Consider the following 12,688-nt stretch of genomic DNA (forward strand, 5'->3'; position numbering starts at 1 on the left):
ACTTTGCACGTGTCATAGTGGAGACCTCAGGAGCCAGAGCCAGCTTTCTGACATCATAATGGGGCCTCAGAGATAAAAGCCTGGGCCCAGGCAGTGTTGGTCAGTGCTGCTCAGCAGGCAGCACTGGACTGGATTAAAGCTGATACAAGGTGTGAAAGGAGAAGGGGTGGCAGTGGGCATGCACTTATTGCTGCTGCTGCTGCCAGTGTTTGCACAGCAGGAGGGCCTTTGGGCGTTGCCAGGAAGGCGTTTTTATGTCGATTCCTCCTCTTTCAGCACTGCATTGTGGTGCAAGCAAAAGAAGCAAAACGCGCGGCACGTTCGGGTTATCGCTTCTCGGCCTTTTGGCTAAGATCAAGTGTAGTATCTGTTCTTATCAGTTTAATATCTGATACGTCCCCTATCTGGGGACCATATATTAAATGGATTTTTAGAACAGGGAGATGGAAATAGAGCTTGCTCTGTCCACTCCACGCATTGACCTGGTATTGCAGTATTTCCAGGACCGGTGCACCCTTTCCTTATGTGTTTACTAAAATCAGATTCCAAAAGTGCTTTTTGTGTTTGCCATTGTTTTTGTCTTTCGGATGGGATCTCCCCTTTTAATCCCATTATTTCAACACCTGTTGGACAATGCATTTGTACAGTCATGTGTGATAATGAGCTAATTTATTAAATGCAATTAATTAATACATTGCCACCTCTTGTTTTGTGTCGTCTGTGTTTCTGTGTTTCCGGCATTTCACATTGGAACAGCTCATTCACCTTCCTTGTCTTCTCTCCGCCCTCCCTCCTAGGTAGGTTAAAGAGCTGCACCTGAGCCAGCCACTGATTGATGCAGCACCATAGTCAAATAGTGGAGTGGAGTAGGGGAACAGCAAACAGCCATTAAAGCAGCCAGCCCGCCCGCCCGCCCGTCACAATGGACCTACCTGTGTACACTAGATGGATGTGATGGAATGTACTGTGGTCCCTACATTTCAAGAAGAAGTAAGAATTGCAGTTGCAACAAACCCTTGCTTGCCTACAAAGAGAGCAGCAATTTGGATTTGTTACTATGTTACCTGGAAGAATAACAAACTGTGCAAGGATGGAGGTTGTAGGAGCAAGGAGAACAAGTTGTCTGTAAAGTTGGTGGATGCCTATTTTCCATTTTGCAGTCCCTTGTCTCCCTCTTGTGGCCTCCTGGAGGCAACTAGCTGTGCAAAAAAAAGACAGCCTGGGGGCCGGCTGTTGCAGTGTTGCCCTCTCAGGCAACACTGAGTGACTGACTGAGCCGCACCGTCTTATATAAAGTTCAGACGGAACTTTGCACGTGTCATAGTGGAGACCTCAGGAGCCAGAGCCAGCTTTCTGACATCATAATGGGGCCTCAGAGATAAAAGCCTGGGCCCAGGCAGTGTTGGTCAGTGCTGCTCAGCAGGCAGCACTGGACTGGATTAAAGCTGATACAAGGTGTGAAAGGAGAAGGGGTGGCAGTGGGCATGCACTTACTGCTGCTGCTGCTGCTGCCAGTGTTTGCACGGCAGGAGGGCATTTGGGCGTTGCCAGGAAGGCGTTTTTATGTCGATTCCTCCTCTTTCAGCACTGCATTGTGGTGCAAGCAAAAGAAGCAAAACGCGCGGCACGTTCGGGTTATCGCTTCTCGGCCTTTTGGCTAAGATCAAGTGTAGTATCTGTTCTTATCAGTTTAATATCTGATACGTCCCCTATCTGGGGACCATATATTAAATGGATTTTTAGAACAGGGAGATGGAAATAGAGCTTGCTCTGTCCACTCCACGCATTGACCTGGTATTGCAGTATTTCCAGGACCGGTGCACCCTTTCCTTATGTGTTTACTAAAATCAGATTCCAAAAGTGCTTTTTGTGTTTGCCATTGTTTTTGTCTTTCGGATGGGATCTCCCCTTTTAATCCCATTATTTCAACACCTGTTGGACAATGCATTTGTACAGTCATGTGTGATAATGAGCTAATTTATTAAATGCAATTAATTAATACATTGCCACCTCTTGTTTTGTGTCGTCTGTGTTTCTGTGTTTCCGGCATTTCACATTGGAACAGCTCATTCACCTTCCTTGTCTTCTCTCCGCCCTCCCTCCTAGGTAGGTTAAAGAGCTGCACCTGAGCCAGCCACTGATTGATGCAGCACCATAGTCAAATAGTGGAGTGGAGTAGGGGAACAGCAAACAGCCATTAAAGCAGCCAGCCCGCCCGCCCGCCCGCCCGTCACAATGGACCTACTTGTGTACACTAGATGGATGTGATGGAATGTACTGTGGTCCCTACATTTCAAGAAGAAGTAAGAATTGCAGTTGCAACAAACCCTTGCTTGCCTACAAAGAGAGCAGCAATTTGGATTTGTTACTATGTTACCTGGAAGAATAACAAACTGTGCAAGGATGGAGGTTGTAGGAGCAAGGAGAACAAGTTGTCTGTAAAGTTGGTGGATGCCTATTTTCCATTTTGCAGTCCCTTGTCTCCCTCTTGTGGCCTCCTGGAGGCAACTAGCTGTGCAAAAAAAAGACAGCCTGGGGGCCGGCTGTTGCAGTGTTGCCCTCTCAGGCAACACTGAGTGACTGACTGAGTCGCACCGTCTTATATAAAGTTCAGACTGAACTTTGCACGTGTCATAGTGGAGACCTCAGGAGCCAGAGCCAGCTTTCTGACATCATAATGGGGCCTCAGAGATAAAAGCCTGGGCCCAGGCAGTGTTGGTCAGTGCTGCTCAGCAGGCAGCACTGGACTGGATTAAAGCTGATACAAGGTGTGAAAGGAGAAGGGGTGGCAGTGGGCATGCACTTACTGCTGCTGCTGCTGCCAGTGTTTGCACGGCAGGAGGGCATTTAAGCGTTGCCAGGAAGGCGTTTTTATGTCGATTCCTCCTCTTTCAGCACTGCATTGTGGTGCAAGCAAAAGAAGCAAAACGCGCGGCACGTTCGGGTTATCGCTTCTCGGCCTTTTGGCTAAGATCAAGTGTAGTATCTGTTCTTATCAGTTTAATATCTGATACGTCCCCTATCTGGGTACCATATATTAAATGGATTTTTAGAACAGGGAGATGGAAATAGAGCTTGCTCTGTCCACTCCACGCATTGACCTGGTATTGCAGTATTTCCAGGACCGGTGCACCCTTTCCTTATGTGTTTACTAAAATCAGATTCCAAAAGTGCTTTTTGTGTTTGCCATTGTTTTTGTCTTTCGGATGGGATCTCCCCTTTTAAATCCCATTATTTCAACACCTGTTGGACAATGCATTTGTACAGTCATGTGTGATAATGAGCTAATTTATTAAATGCAATTAATTAATACATTGCCACCTCTTGTTTTGTGTCGTCTGTGTTTCTGTGTTTCCGGCATTTCACATTGGAACAGCTCATTCACCTTCCTTGTCTTCTCTCCGCCCTCCCTCCTAGGTAGGTTAAAGAGCTGCACCTGAGCCAGCCACTGATTGATGCAGCACCATAGTCAAATAGTGGAGTGGAGTAGGGGAACAGCAAACAGCCATTAAAGCAGCCAGCCCGCCCGCCCGCCCGTCACAATGGATCTACCTGTGTACACTAGATGGATGTGATGGAATGTACTGTGGTCCCTACATTTCAAGAAGAAGTAAGAATTGCAGTTGCAACAAACCCTTGCTTGCCTACAAAGAGAGCAGCAATTTGGATTTGTTACTATGTTACCTGGAAGAATAACAAACTGTGCAAGGATGGAGGTTGTAGGAGCAAGGAGAACAAGTTGTCTGTAAAGTTGGTGGATGCCTATTTTCCATTTTGCAGTCCCTTGTCTCCCTCTTGTGGCCTCCTGGAGGCAACTAGCTGTGCAAAAAAAAGACAGCCTGGGGGCCGGCTGTTGCAGTGTTGCCCTCTCAGGCAACACTGAGTGACTGACTGAGCCGCACCGTCTTATATAAAGTTCAGACGGAACTTTGCACGTGTCATAGTGGAGACCTCAGGAGCCAGAGCCAGCTTTCTGACATCATAATGGGGCCTCAGAGACAAAAGCCTGGGCCCAGGCAGTGTTGGTCAGTGCTGCTCAGCAGGCAGCACTGGACTGGATTAAAGCTGATACAAGGTGTGAAAGGAGAAGGGGTGGCAGTGGGCATGCACTTACTGCTGCTGCTGCTGCTGCCAGTGTTTGCACGGCAGGAGGGCATTTGGGCGTTGCCAGGAAGGCGTTTTTATGTCGATTCCTCCTCTTTCAGCACTGCATTGTGGTGCAAGCAAAAGAAGCAAAACGCGCGGCACGTTCGGGTTATCGCTTCTCGGCCTTTTGGCTAAGATCAAGTGTGGTATCTGTTCTTATCAGTTTAATATCTGATACGTCCCCTATCTGGGGACCATATATTAAATGGATTTTTAGAACAGGGAGATGGAAATAGAGCTTGCTCTGTCCACTCCACGCATTGACCTGGTATTGCAGTATTTCCAGGACCGGTGCACCCTTTCCTTATGTGTTTACTAAAATCAGATTCCAAAAGTGCTTTTTGTGTTTGCCATTGTTTTTGTCTTTCGGATGGGATCTCCCCTTTTAATCCCATTATTTCAACACCTGTTGGACAATGCATTTGTACAGTCATGTGTGATAATGAGCTAATTTATTAAATGCAATTAATTAATACATTGCCACCTCTTGTTTTGTGTCGTCTGTGTTTCTGTGTTTCCGGCATTTCACATTGGAACAGCTCATTCACCTTCCTTGTCTTCTCTCCGCCCTCCCTCCTAGGTAGGTTAAAGAGCTGCACCTGAGCCAGCCACTGATTGATGCAGCACCATAGTCAAATAGTGGAGTGGAGTAGGGGAACAGCAAACAGCCATTAAAGCAGCCAGCCCGCCCGCCCGCCCGTCACAATGGACCTACCTGTGTACACTAGATGGATGTGATGGAATGTACTGTGGTCCCTACATTTCAAGAAGAAGTAAGAATTGCAGTTGCAACAAACCCTTGCTTGCCTACAAAGAGAGCAGCAATTTGGATTTGTTACTATGTTACCTGGAAGAATAACAAACTGTGCAAGGATGGAGGTTGTAGGAGCAAGGAGAACAAGTTGTCTGTAAAGTTGGTGGATGCCTATTTTCCATTTTGCAGTTCCTTGTCTCCCTCTTGTGGCCTCCTGGAGGCAACTAGCTGTGCAAAAAAAAAGACAGCCTGGGGGCCGGCTGTTGCAGTGTTGCCCTCTCAGGCAACACTGAGTGACTGACTGAGCCGCACCGTCTTATATAAAGTTCAGACGGAACTTTGCACGTGTCATAGTGGAGACCTCAGGAGCCAGAGCCAGCTTTCTGACATCATAATGGGGCCTCAGAGATAAAAGCCTGGGCCCAGGCAGTGTTGGTCAGTGCTGCTCAGCAGGCAGCACTGGACTGGATTAAAGCTGATACAAGGTGTGAAAGGAGAAGGGGTGGCAGTGGGCATGCACTTACTGCTGCTGCTGCTGCTGCTGCTGCCAGTGTTTGCACGGCAGTAGGGCATTTGGGCGTTGCCAGGAAGGCGTTTTTATGTCGATTCCTCCTCTTTCAGCACTGCATTGTTGTGCAAGCAAAAGAAGCAAAACGCGCGGCACGTTCGGGTTATCGCTTCTCGGCCTTTTGGCTAAGATCAAGTGTAGTATCTGTTCTTATCAGTTTAATATCTGATACGTCCTCTATCTGGGGACTATATATTAAATGGATTTTTAGAACAGGGAGATGGAAATAGAGCTTGCTCTGTCCACTCCACGCATTGACCTGGTATTGCAGTATTTCCAGGACCGGTGCACCCTTTCCTTATGTGTTTACTAAAATCAGATTCCAAAAGTGCTTTTTGTGTTTGCCATTGTTTTTGTCTTTCGGATGGGATCTCCCCTTTTAATCCCATTATTTCAACACCTGTTGGACAATGCATTTGTACAGTCATGTGTGATAATGAGCTAATTTATTAAATGCAATTAATTAATACATTGCCACCTCTTGTTTTGTGTCGTCTGTGTTTCTGTGTTTCCGGCATTTCACATTGGAACAGCTCATTCACCTTCCTTGTCTTCTCTCCGCCCTCCCTCCTAGGTAGGTTAAAGAGCTGCACCTGAGCCAGCCACTGATTGATGCAGCACCATAGTCAAATAGTGGAGTGGAGTAGGGGAACAGCAAACAGCCATTAAAGCAGCCAGCCAGCCCGCCCGCCCCGCCCGCCCTCCCGTCACAATGGACCTACCTGTGTACACTAGATGGATGTGATGGAATGTACTGTGGTCCCTACATTTCAAGAAGAAGTAAGAATTGCAGTTGCAACAAACCCTTGCTTGCCTACAAAGAGAGCAGCAATTTGGATTTGTTACTATGTTACCTGGAAGAATAACAAACTGTGCAAGGATGGAGGTTGTAGGAGCAAGGAGAACAAGTTGTCTGTAAAGTTGGTGGATGCCTATTTTCCATTTTGCAGTCCCTTGTCTCCCTCTTGTGGCCTCCTGGAGGCAACTAGCTGTGCAAAAAAAAGACAGCCTGGGGGCCGGCTGTTGCAGTGTTGCCCTCTCAGGCAACACTGAGTGACTGACTGAGCCGCACCGTCTTATATAAAGTTCAGACGGAACTTTGCACGTGTCATAGTGGAGACCTCAGGAGCCAGAGCCAGCTTTCTGACATCATAATGGGGCCTCAGAGATAAAAGCCTGGGCCCAGGCAGTGTTGGTCAGTGCTGCTCAGCAGGCAGCACTGGACTGGATTAAAGCTGATACAAGGTGTGAAAGGAGAAGGGGTGGCAGTGGGCATGCACTTACTGCTGCTGCTGCTGCCAGTGTTTGCACGGCAGGAGGGCATTTAAGCGTTGCCAGGAAGGCGTTTTTATGTCGATTCCTCCTCTTTCAGCACTGCATTGTGGTGCAAGCAAAAGAAGCAAAACGCGCGGCACGTTCGGGTTATCGCTTCTCGGCCTTTTGGCTAAGATCAAGTGTAGTATCTGTTCTTATCAGTTTAATATCTGATACGTCCCCTATCTGGGTACCATATATTAAATGGATTTTTAGAACAGGGAGATGGAAATAGAGCTTGCTCTGTCCACTCCACGCATTTGACCTGGTACTGCAGTAGTTTAAAATGATCCAAAAGTGCTTTTTGTGTTTGCGTTTTTGTTCTTTCGGATGGGATCTCCCTTTTAATCCCATTATTTCAACACCTGTTGGACAATGCATTTGTACAGTCATGTGTGATAATGCCTGTTGGACAATGCATTTGTACAGTCATGTGTGATAATGAGCTAATTTATTAAATGCAATTAATTAATACATTGCCACCTCTTGTTTTGTGTCGTCTGTGTTTCTGTGTTTCTGGCATTTCACATTGGAACAGCTCATTCACCTTCCTTGTCTTCTCTCCGCCCTCCCTCCTAGGTAGGTTAAAGAGCTGCACCTGAGCCAGCCACTGATTGATGCAGCACCATAGTCAAATAGTGGAGTGGAGTAGGGGAACAGCAAACAGCTATTAAAGCAGCCAGCCCGCCCGCCCGTCACAATGGACCTACCTGTGTACACTAGATGGATGTGATGGAATGTACTGTGGTCCCTACATTTCAAGAAGAAGTAAGAATTGCAGTTGCAACAAACCCTTGCTTGCCTACAAAGAGAGCAGCAATTTGGATTTGTTACTATGTTACCTGGAAGAATAACAAACTGTGCAAGGATGGAGGTTGTAGGAGCAAGGAGAACAAGTTGTCTGTAAAGTTGGTGGATGCTTATTTTCCATTTTGCAGTCCCTTGTCTCCCTCTTGTGGCCTACTGGAGGCAACTAGCTGTGCAAAAAAAAGACAGCCTGGGGGCCGGCTGTTGCAGTGTTGCCCTCTCAGGCAACACTGAGTGACTGACTGAGCCGCACCGTCTTATATAAAGTTCAGACGGAACTTTGCACGTGTCATAGTGGAGACCTCAGGAGCCAGAGCCAGCTTTCTGACATCATAATGGGGCCTCAGAGATAAAAGCCTGGGCCCAGGCAGTGTTGGTCAGTGCTGCTCAGCAGGCAGCACTGGACTGGATTAAAGCTGATACAAGGTGTGAAAGGAGAAGGGGTGGCAGTGGGCATGCACTTACTGCTGCTGCTGCTGCTGCTGCTGCCAGTGTTTGCACGGCAGGAGGGCATTTGGGCGTTGCCAGGAAGGCGTTTTTATGTCGATTCCTCCTCTTTCAGCACTGCATTGTGGTGCAAGCAAAAGAAGCAAAACGCGCGGCACGTTCGGGTTATCGCTTCTCGGCCTTTTGGCTAAGATCAAGTGTAGTATCTGTTCTTATCAGTTTAATATCTGATACGTCCCCTATCTGGGGACCATATATTAAATGGATTTTTAGAACAGGGAGATGGAAATAGAGCTTGCTCTGTCCACTCCACGCATTGACCTGGTATTGCAGTATTTCCAGGACCGGTGCACCCTTTCCTTATGTGTTTACTAAAATCAGATTCCAAAAGTGCTTTTTGTGTTTGCCATTGTTTTTGTCTTTCGGATGGGATCTCCCCTTTTAATCCCATTATTTCAACACCTGTTGGACAATGCATTTGTACAGTCATGTGTGATAATGAGCTAATTTATTAAATGCAATTAATTAATACATTGCCACCTCTTGTTTTGTGTCGTCTGTGTTTCTGTGTTTCCGGCATTTCACATTGGAACAGCTCATTCACCTTCCTTGTCTTCTCTCCGCCCTCCCTCCTAGGTAGGTTAAAGAGCTGCACCTGAGCCAGCCACTGATTGATGCAGCACCATAGTCAAATAGTGGAGTGGAGTAGGGGAACAGCAAACAGCCATTAAAGCAGCCAGCCAGCCCGCCCGCTCGCCCGCCCGTCACAATGGACCTACCTGTGTACACTAGATGGATGTGATGGAATGTACTGTGGTCCCTACATTTCAAGAAGAAGTAAGAATTGCAGTTGCAACAAACCCTTGCTTGCCTACAAAGAGAGCAGCAATTTGGATTTGTTACTATGTTACCTGGAAGAATAACAAACTGTGCAAGGATGGAGGTTGTAGGAGCAAGGAGAACAAGTTGTCTGTAAAGTTGGTGGATGCCTATTTTCCATTTTGCAGTCCCTTGTCTCCCTCTTGTGGCCTCCTGGAGGCAACTAGCTGTGCAAAAAAAAGACAGCCTGGGGGCCGGCTGTTGCAGTGTTGCCCTCTCAGGCAACACTGAGTGACTGACTGAGCCGCACCGTCTTATATAAAGTTCAGACGGAACTTTGCACGTGTCATAGTGGAGACCTCAGGAGCCAGAGCCAGCTTTCTGACATCATAATGGGGCCTCAGAGATAAAAGCCTGGGCCCAGGCAGTGTTGGTCAGTGCTGCTCAGCAGGCAGCACTGGACTGGATTAAAGCTGATACAAGGTGTGAAAGGAGAAGGGGTGGCAGTGGGCATGCACTTACTGCTGCTGCTGCTGCTGCCAGTGTTTGCACGGCAGGAGGGCATTTGGGCGTTGCCAGGAAGGCGTTTTTATGTAGATTCCTCCTCTTTCAGCACTGCATTGTGGTGCAAGCAAAAGAAGCAAAACGCGCGGCACGTTCGGGTTATCGCTTCTCGGCCTTTTGGTTAAGATCAAGTGTAGTATCTGTTCTTATCAGTTTAATATCTGATACGTCCCCTATCTGGGGACCATATATTAAATGGATTTTTAGAACAGGGAGATGGAAATAGAGCTTGCTCTGTCCACTCCACGCATTGACCTGGTATTGCAGTATTTCCAGGACCGGTGCACCCTTTCCTTATGTGTTTACTAAAATCAGATTCCAAAAGTGCTTTTTGTGTTTGCCATTGTTTTTGTCTTTCGGATGGGATCTCCCCTTTTAATCCCATTATTTCAACACCTGTTGGACAATGCATTTGTACAGTCATGTGTGATAATGAGCTAATTTATTAAATGCAATTAATTAATACATTGCCACCTCTTGTTTTGTGTCGTCTGTGTTTCTGTGTTTCCGGCATTTCACATTGGAACAGCTCATTCACCTTCCTTGTCTTCTCTCCGCCCTCCCTCCTAGGTAGGTTAAAGAGCTGCACCTGAGCCAGCCACTGATTGATGCAGCACCATAGTCAAATAGTGGAGTGGAGTAGGGGAACAGCAAACAGCTATTAAAGCAGCCAGCCCGCCCGCCCGCCCGCCCGCCCGTCACAATGGACCTACCTGTGTACACTAGATGGATGTGATGGAATGTACTGTGGTCCCTACATTTCAAGAAGAAGTAAGAATTGCAGTTGCAACAAACCCTTGCTTGCCTACAAAGAGAGCAGCAATTTGGATTTGTTACTATGTTACCTGGAAGAATAACAAACTGTGCAAGGATGGAGGTTGTAGGAGCAAGGAGAACAAGTTGTCTGTAAAGTTGGTGGATGCTTATTTTCCATTTTGCAGTCCCTTGTCTCCCTCTTGTGTCCTACTGGAGGCAACTAGCTGTGCAAAAAAAAGACAGCCTGGGGGCCGGCTGTTGCAGTGTTGCCCTCTCAGGCAACACTGAGTGACTGACTGAGCCGCACCGTCTTATATAAAGTTCAGACGGAACTTTGCACGTGTCATAGTGGAGACCTCAGGAGCCAGAGCCAGCTTTCTGACATCATAATGGGGCCTCAGAGATAAAAGCCTGGGCCCAGGCAGTGTTGGTCAGTGCTGCTCAGCAGGCAGCACTGGACTGGATTAAAGCTGATACAAGGTGTGAAAGGAGAAGGGGTGGCAGTGGGCATGCACTTACTGCTGCTGCTGCTGCTGCTGCTGCTGCCAGTGTTTGCACGGCAGGAGGGCATTTGGGCGTTGCCAGGAAGGCGTTTTTATGTCGATTCCTCCTCTTTCAGCACTGCATTGTGGTGCAAGCAAAAGAAGCAAAACGCGCGGCACGTTCGGGTTATCGCTTCTCGGCCTTTTGGCTAAGATCAAGTGTAGTATCTGTTCTTATCAGTTTAATATCTGATACGTCCCCTATCTGGGGACCATATATTAAATGGATTTTTAGAACAGGGAGATGGAAATAGAGCTTGCTCTGTCCACTCCACGCATTGACCTGGTATTGCAGTATTTCCAGGACCGGTGCACCCTTTCCTTATGTGTTTACTAAAATCAGATTCCAAAAGTGCTTTTTGTGTTTGCCATTGTTTTTGTCTTTCGGATGGGATCTCCCCTTTTAATCCCATTATTTCAACACCTGTTGGACAATGCATTTGTACAATCATGTGTGATAATGAGCTAATTTATTAAATGCAATTAATTAATACATTGCCACCTCTTGTTTTGTGTCGTCTGTGTTTCTGTGTGTCCGGCATTTCACATTGGAACAGCTCATTCACCTTCCTTGTCTTCTCTCCGCCCTCCCTCCTAGGTAGGTTAAAGAGCTGCACCTGAGCCAGCCACTGATTGATGCAGCACCATAGTCAAATAGTGGAGTGGAGTAGGGGAACAGCAAACAGCCATTAAAGCAGCCAGCCCGCCCGCCCGCTCGTCACAATGGACCTACCTGTGTACACTAGATGGATGTAATGGAATGTACTGTGGTCCCTACATTTCAAGAAGAAGTAAGAATTGCAGTTGCAACAAACCCTTGCTTGCCTACAAAGAGAGCAGCAATTTGGATTTGTTACTATGTTACCTGGAAGAATAACAAACTGTGCAAGGATGGAGGTTGTAGGAGCAAGGAGAACAAGTTGTCTGTAAAGTTGGTGGATGCCTATTTTCCATTTTGCAGTCCCTTGTCTCCCTCTTGTGGCCTCCTGGAGGCAACTAGCTGTGCAAAAAAAAGACAGCCTGGGGGCCGGCTGTTGCAGTGTTACCCTCTCAGGCAACACTGAGTGACTGACTGAGCCGCACCGTCTTATATAAAGTTCAGACGGAACTTTGCACGTGTCATAGTGGAGACCTCAGGAGCCAGAGCCAGCTTTCTGACATCATAATGGGGCCTCAGAGATAAAAGCCTGGGCCCAGGCAGTGTTGGTCAGTGCTGCTCAGCAGGCAGCACTGGACTGGATTAAAGCTGATACAAGGTGTGAAAGGAGAAGGGGTGGCAGTGGGCATGCACTTACTGCTGCTGCTGCTGCTGCTGCTGCTGCTGCTGCTGCTGCCAGTGTTTGCACGGCAGGAGGGCATTTGGGCGTTGCCAGGAAGGCGTTTTTATGTCGATTCCTCCTCTTTCAGCACTGCATTGTGGTGCAAGCAAAATAAGCAAAACGCGCGGCACGTTCGGGTTATCGCTTCTCGGCCTTTTGGCTAAGATCAAGTGTAGTATCTGTTCTTATCAGTTTAATATCTGATACGTCCCCTATCTGGGGACCATATATTAAATGGATTTTTAGAACAGGGAGATGGAAATAGAGCTTGCTCTGTCCACTCCACGCATTGACCTGGTATTGCAGTATTTCCAGGACAGGTGCACCCTTTCCTTATGTGTTTACTAAAATCAGATTCCAAAAGTGCTTTTTGTGTTTGCCATTGTTTTTGTCTTTCGGATGGGATCTCCCCTTTTAATCCCATTATTTCAACACCTGTTGGACAATGCATTTGTACAGTCATGTGTGATAATGAGCTAATTTATTAAATGCAATTAATTAATACATTGCCACCTCTTGTTTTGTGTCGTCTGTGTTTCTGTGTTTCCGGCATTTCACATTGGAACAGCTCATTCACCTTCCTTGTCTTCTCTCCGCCCTCCCTCCTAGGTAGGTTAAAGAGCTGCACCTGAGCCAGCCACTGATTGATGCA

General features: G+C 47.2%; 10 non-coding genes across 10 annotated transcripts; all 10 read left to right on the forward strand.

Annotated features, from left to right (window-relative positions):
- Nucleotides 1-328: 328 nt before the first annotated feature.
- LOC142727794 (U2 spliceosomal RNA) lies at nt 329-519 on the forward strand. The gene has a single exon (XR_012877260.1). It is a non-coding gene; the product is annotated as a U2 spliceosomal RNA (small nuclear RNA).
- A 1,118-nt stretch (nt 520-1,637) lies between these two features.
- On the forward strand, nt 1,638-1,828 carry LOC142727796 (U2 spliceosomal RNA). The gene has a single exon (XR_012877261.1). It is a non-coding gene; the product is annotated as a U2 spliceosomal RNA (small nuclear RNA).
- Nucleotides 1,829-2,947: 1,119 nt separating this feature from the next.
- On the forward strand, nt 2,948-3,138 carry LOC142727760 (U2 spliceosomal RNA). The gene has a single exon (XR_012877231.1). It is a non-coding gene; the product is annotated as a U2 spliceosomal RNA (small nuclear RNA).
- A 1,119-nt stretch (nt 3,139-4,257) lies between these two features.
- Nucleotides 4,258-4,448, forward strand: LOC142727756 (U2 spliceosomal RNA). Its single transcript, XR_012877227.1, has one exon. It is a non-coding gene; the product is annotated as a U2 spliceosomal RNA (small nuclear RNA).
- Nucleotides 4,449-5,573: 1,125 nt separating this feature from the next.
- On the forward strand, nt 5,574-5,764 carry LOC142727732 (U2 spliceosomal RNA). Its single transcript, XR_012877205.1, has one exon. It is a non-coding gene; the product is annotated as a U2 spliceosomal RNA (small nuclear RNA).
- Nucleotides 5,765-6,892: 1,128 nt separating this feature from the next.
- Nucleotides 6,893-7,079, forward strand: LOC142727778 (U2 spliceosomal RNA). The gene has a single exon (XR_012877247.1). It is a non-coding gene; the product is annotated as a U2 spliceosomal RNA (small nuclear RNA).
- A 1,124-nt stretch (nt 7,080-8,203) lies between these two features.
- On the forward strand, nt 8,204-8,394 carry LOC142727797 (U2 spliceosomal RNA). Its single transcript, XR_012877262.1, has one exon. It is a non-coding gene; the product is annotated as a U2 spliceosomal RNA (small nuclear RNA).
- A 1,126-nt stretch (nt 8,395-9,520) lies between these two features.
- LOC142727754 (U2 spliceosomal RNA) lies at nt 9,521-9,711 on the forward strand. Its single transcript, XR_012877225.1, has one exon. It is a non-coding gene; the product is annotated as a U2 spliceosomal RNA (small nuclear RNA).
- Nucleotides 9,712-10,846: 1,135 nt separating this feature from the next.
- On the forward strand, nt 10,847-11,037 carry LOC142727799 (U2 spliceosomal RNA). Its single transcript, XR_012877264.1, has one exon. It is a non-coding gene; the product is annotated as a U2 spliceosomal RNA (small nuclear RNA).
- Nucleotides 11,038-12,176: 1,139 nt separating this feature from the next.
- On the forward strand, nt 12,177-12,367 carry LOC142727750 (U2 spliceosomal RNA). Its single transcript, XR_012877222.1, has one exon. It is a non-coding gene; the product is annotated as a U2 spliceosomal RNA (small nuclear RNA).
- The last annotated feature ends 321 nt before the right edge of the window (nt 12,368-12,688 follow it).

This window comes from Rhinoderma darwinii, unplaced genomic scaffold (genome assembly GCF_050947455.1).
Source record: "Rhinoderma darwinii isolate aRhiDar2 unplaced genomic scaffold, aRhiDar2.hap1 Scaffold_649, whole genome shotgun sequence".
NCBI classification, from domain to species: domain Eukaryota; kingdom Metazoa; phylum Chordata; class Amphibia; order Anura; family Rhinodermatidae; genus Rhinoderma; species Rhinoderma darwinii.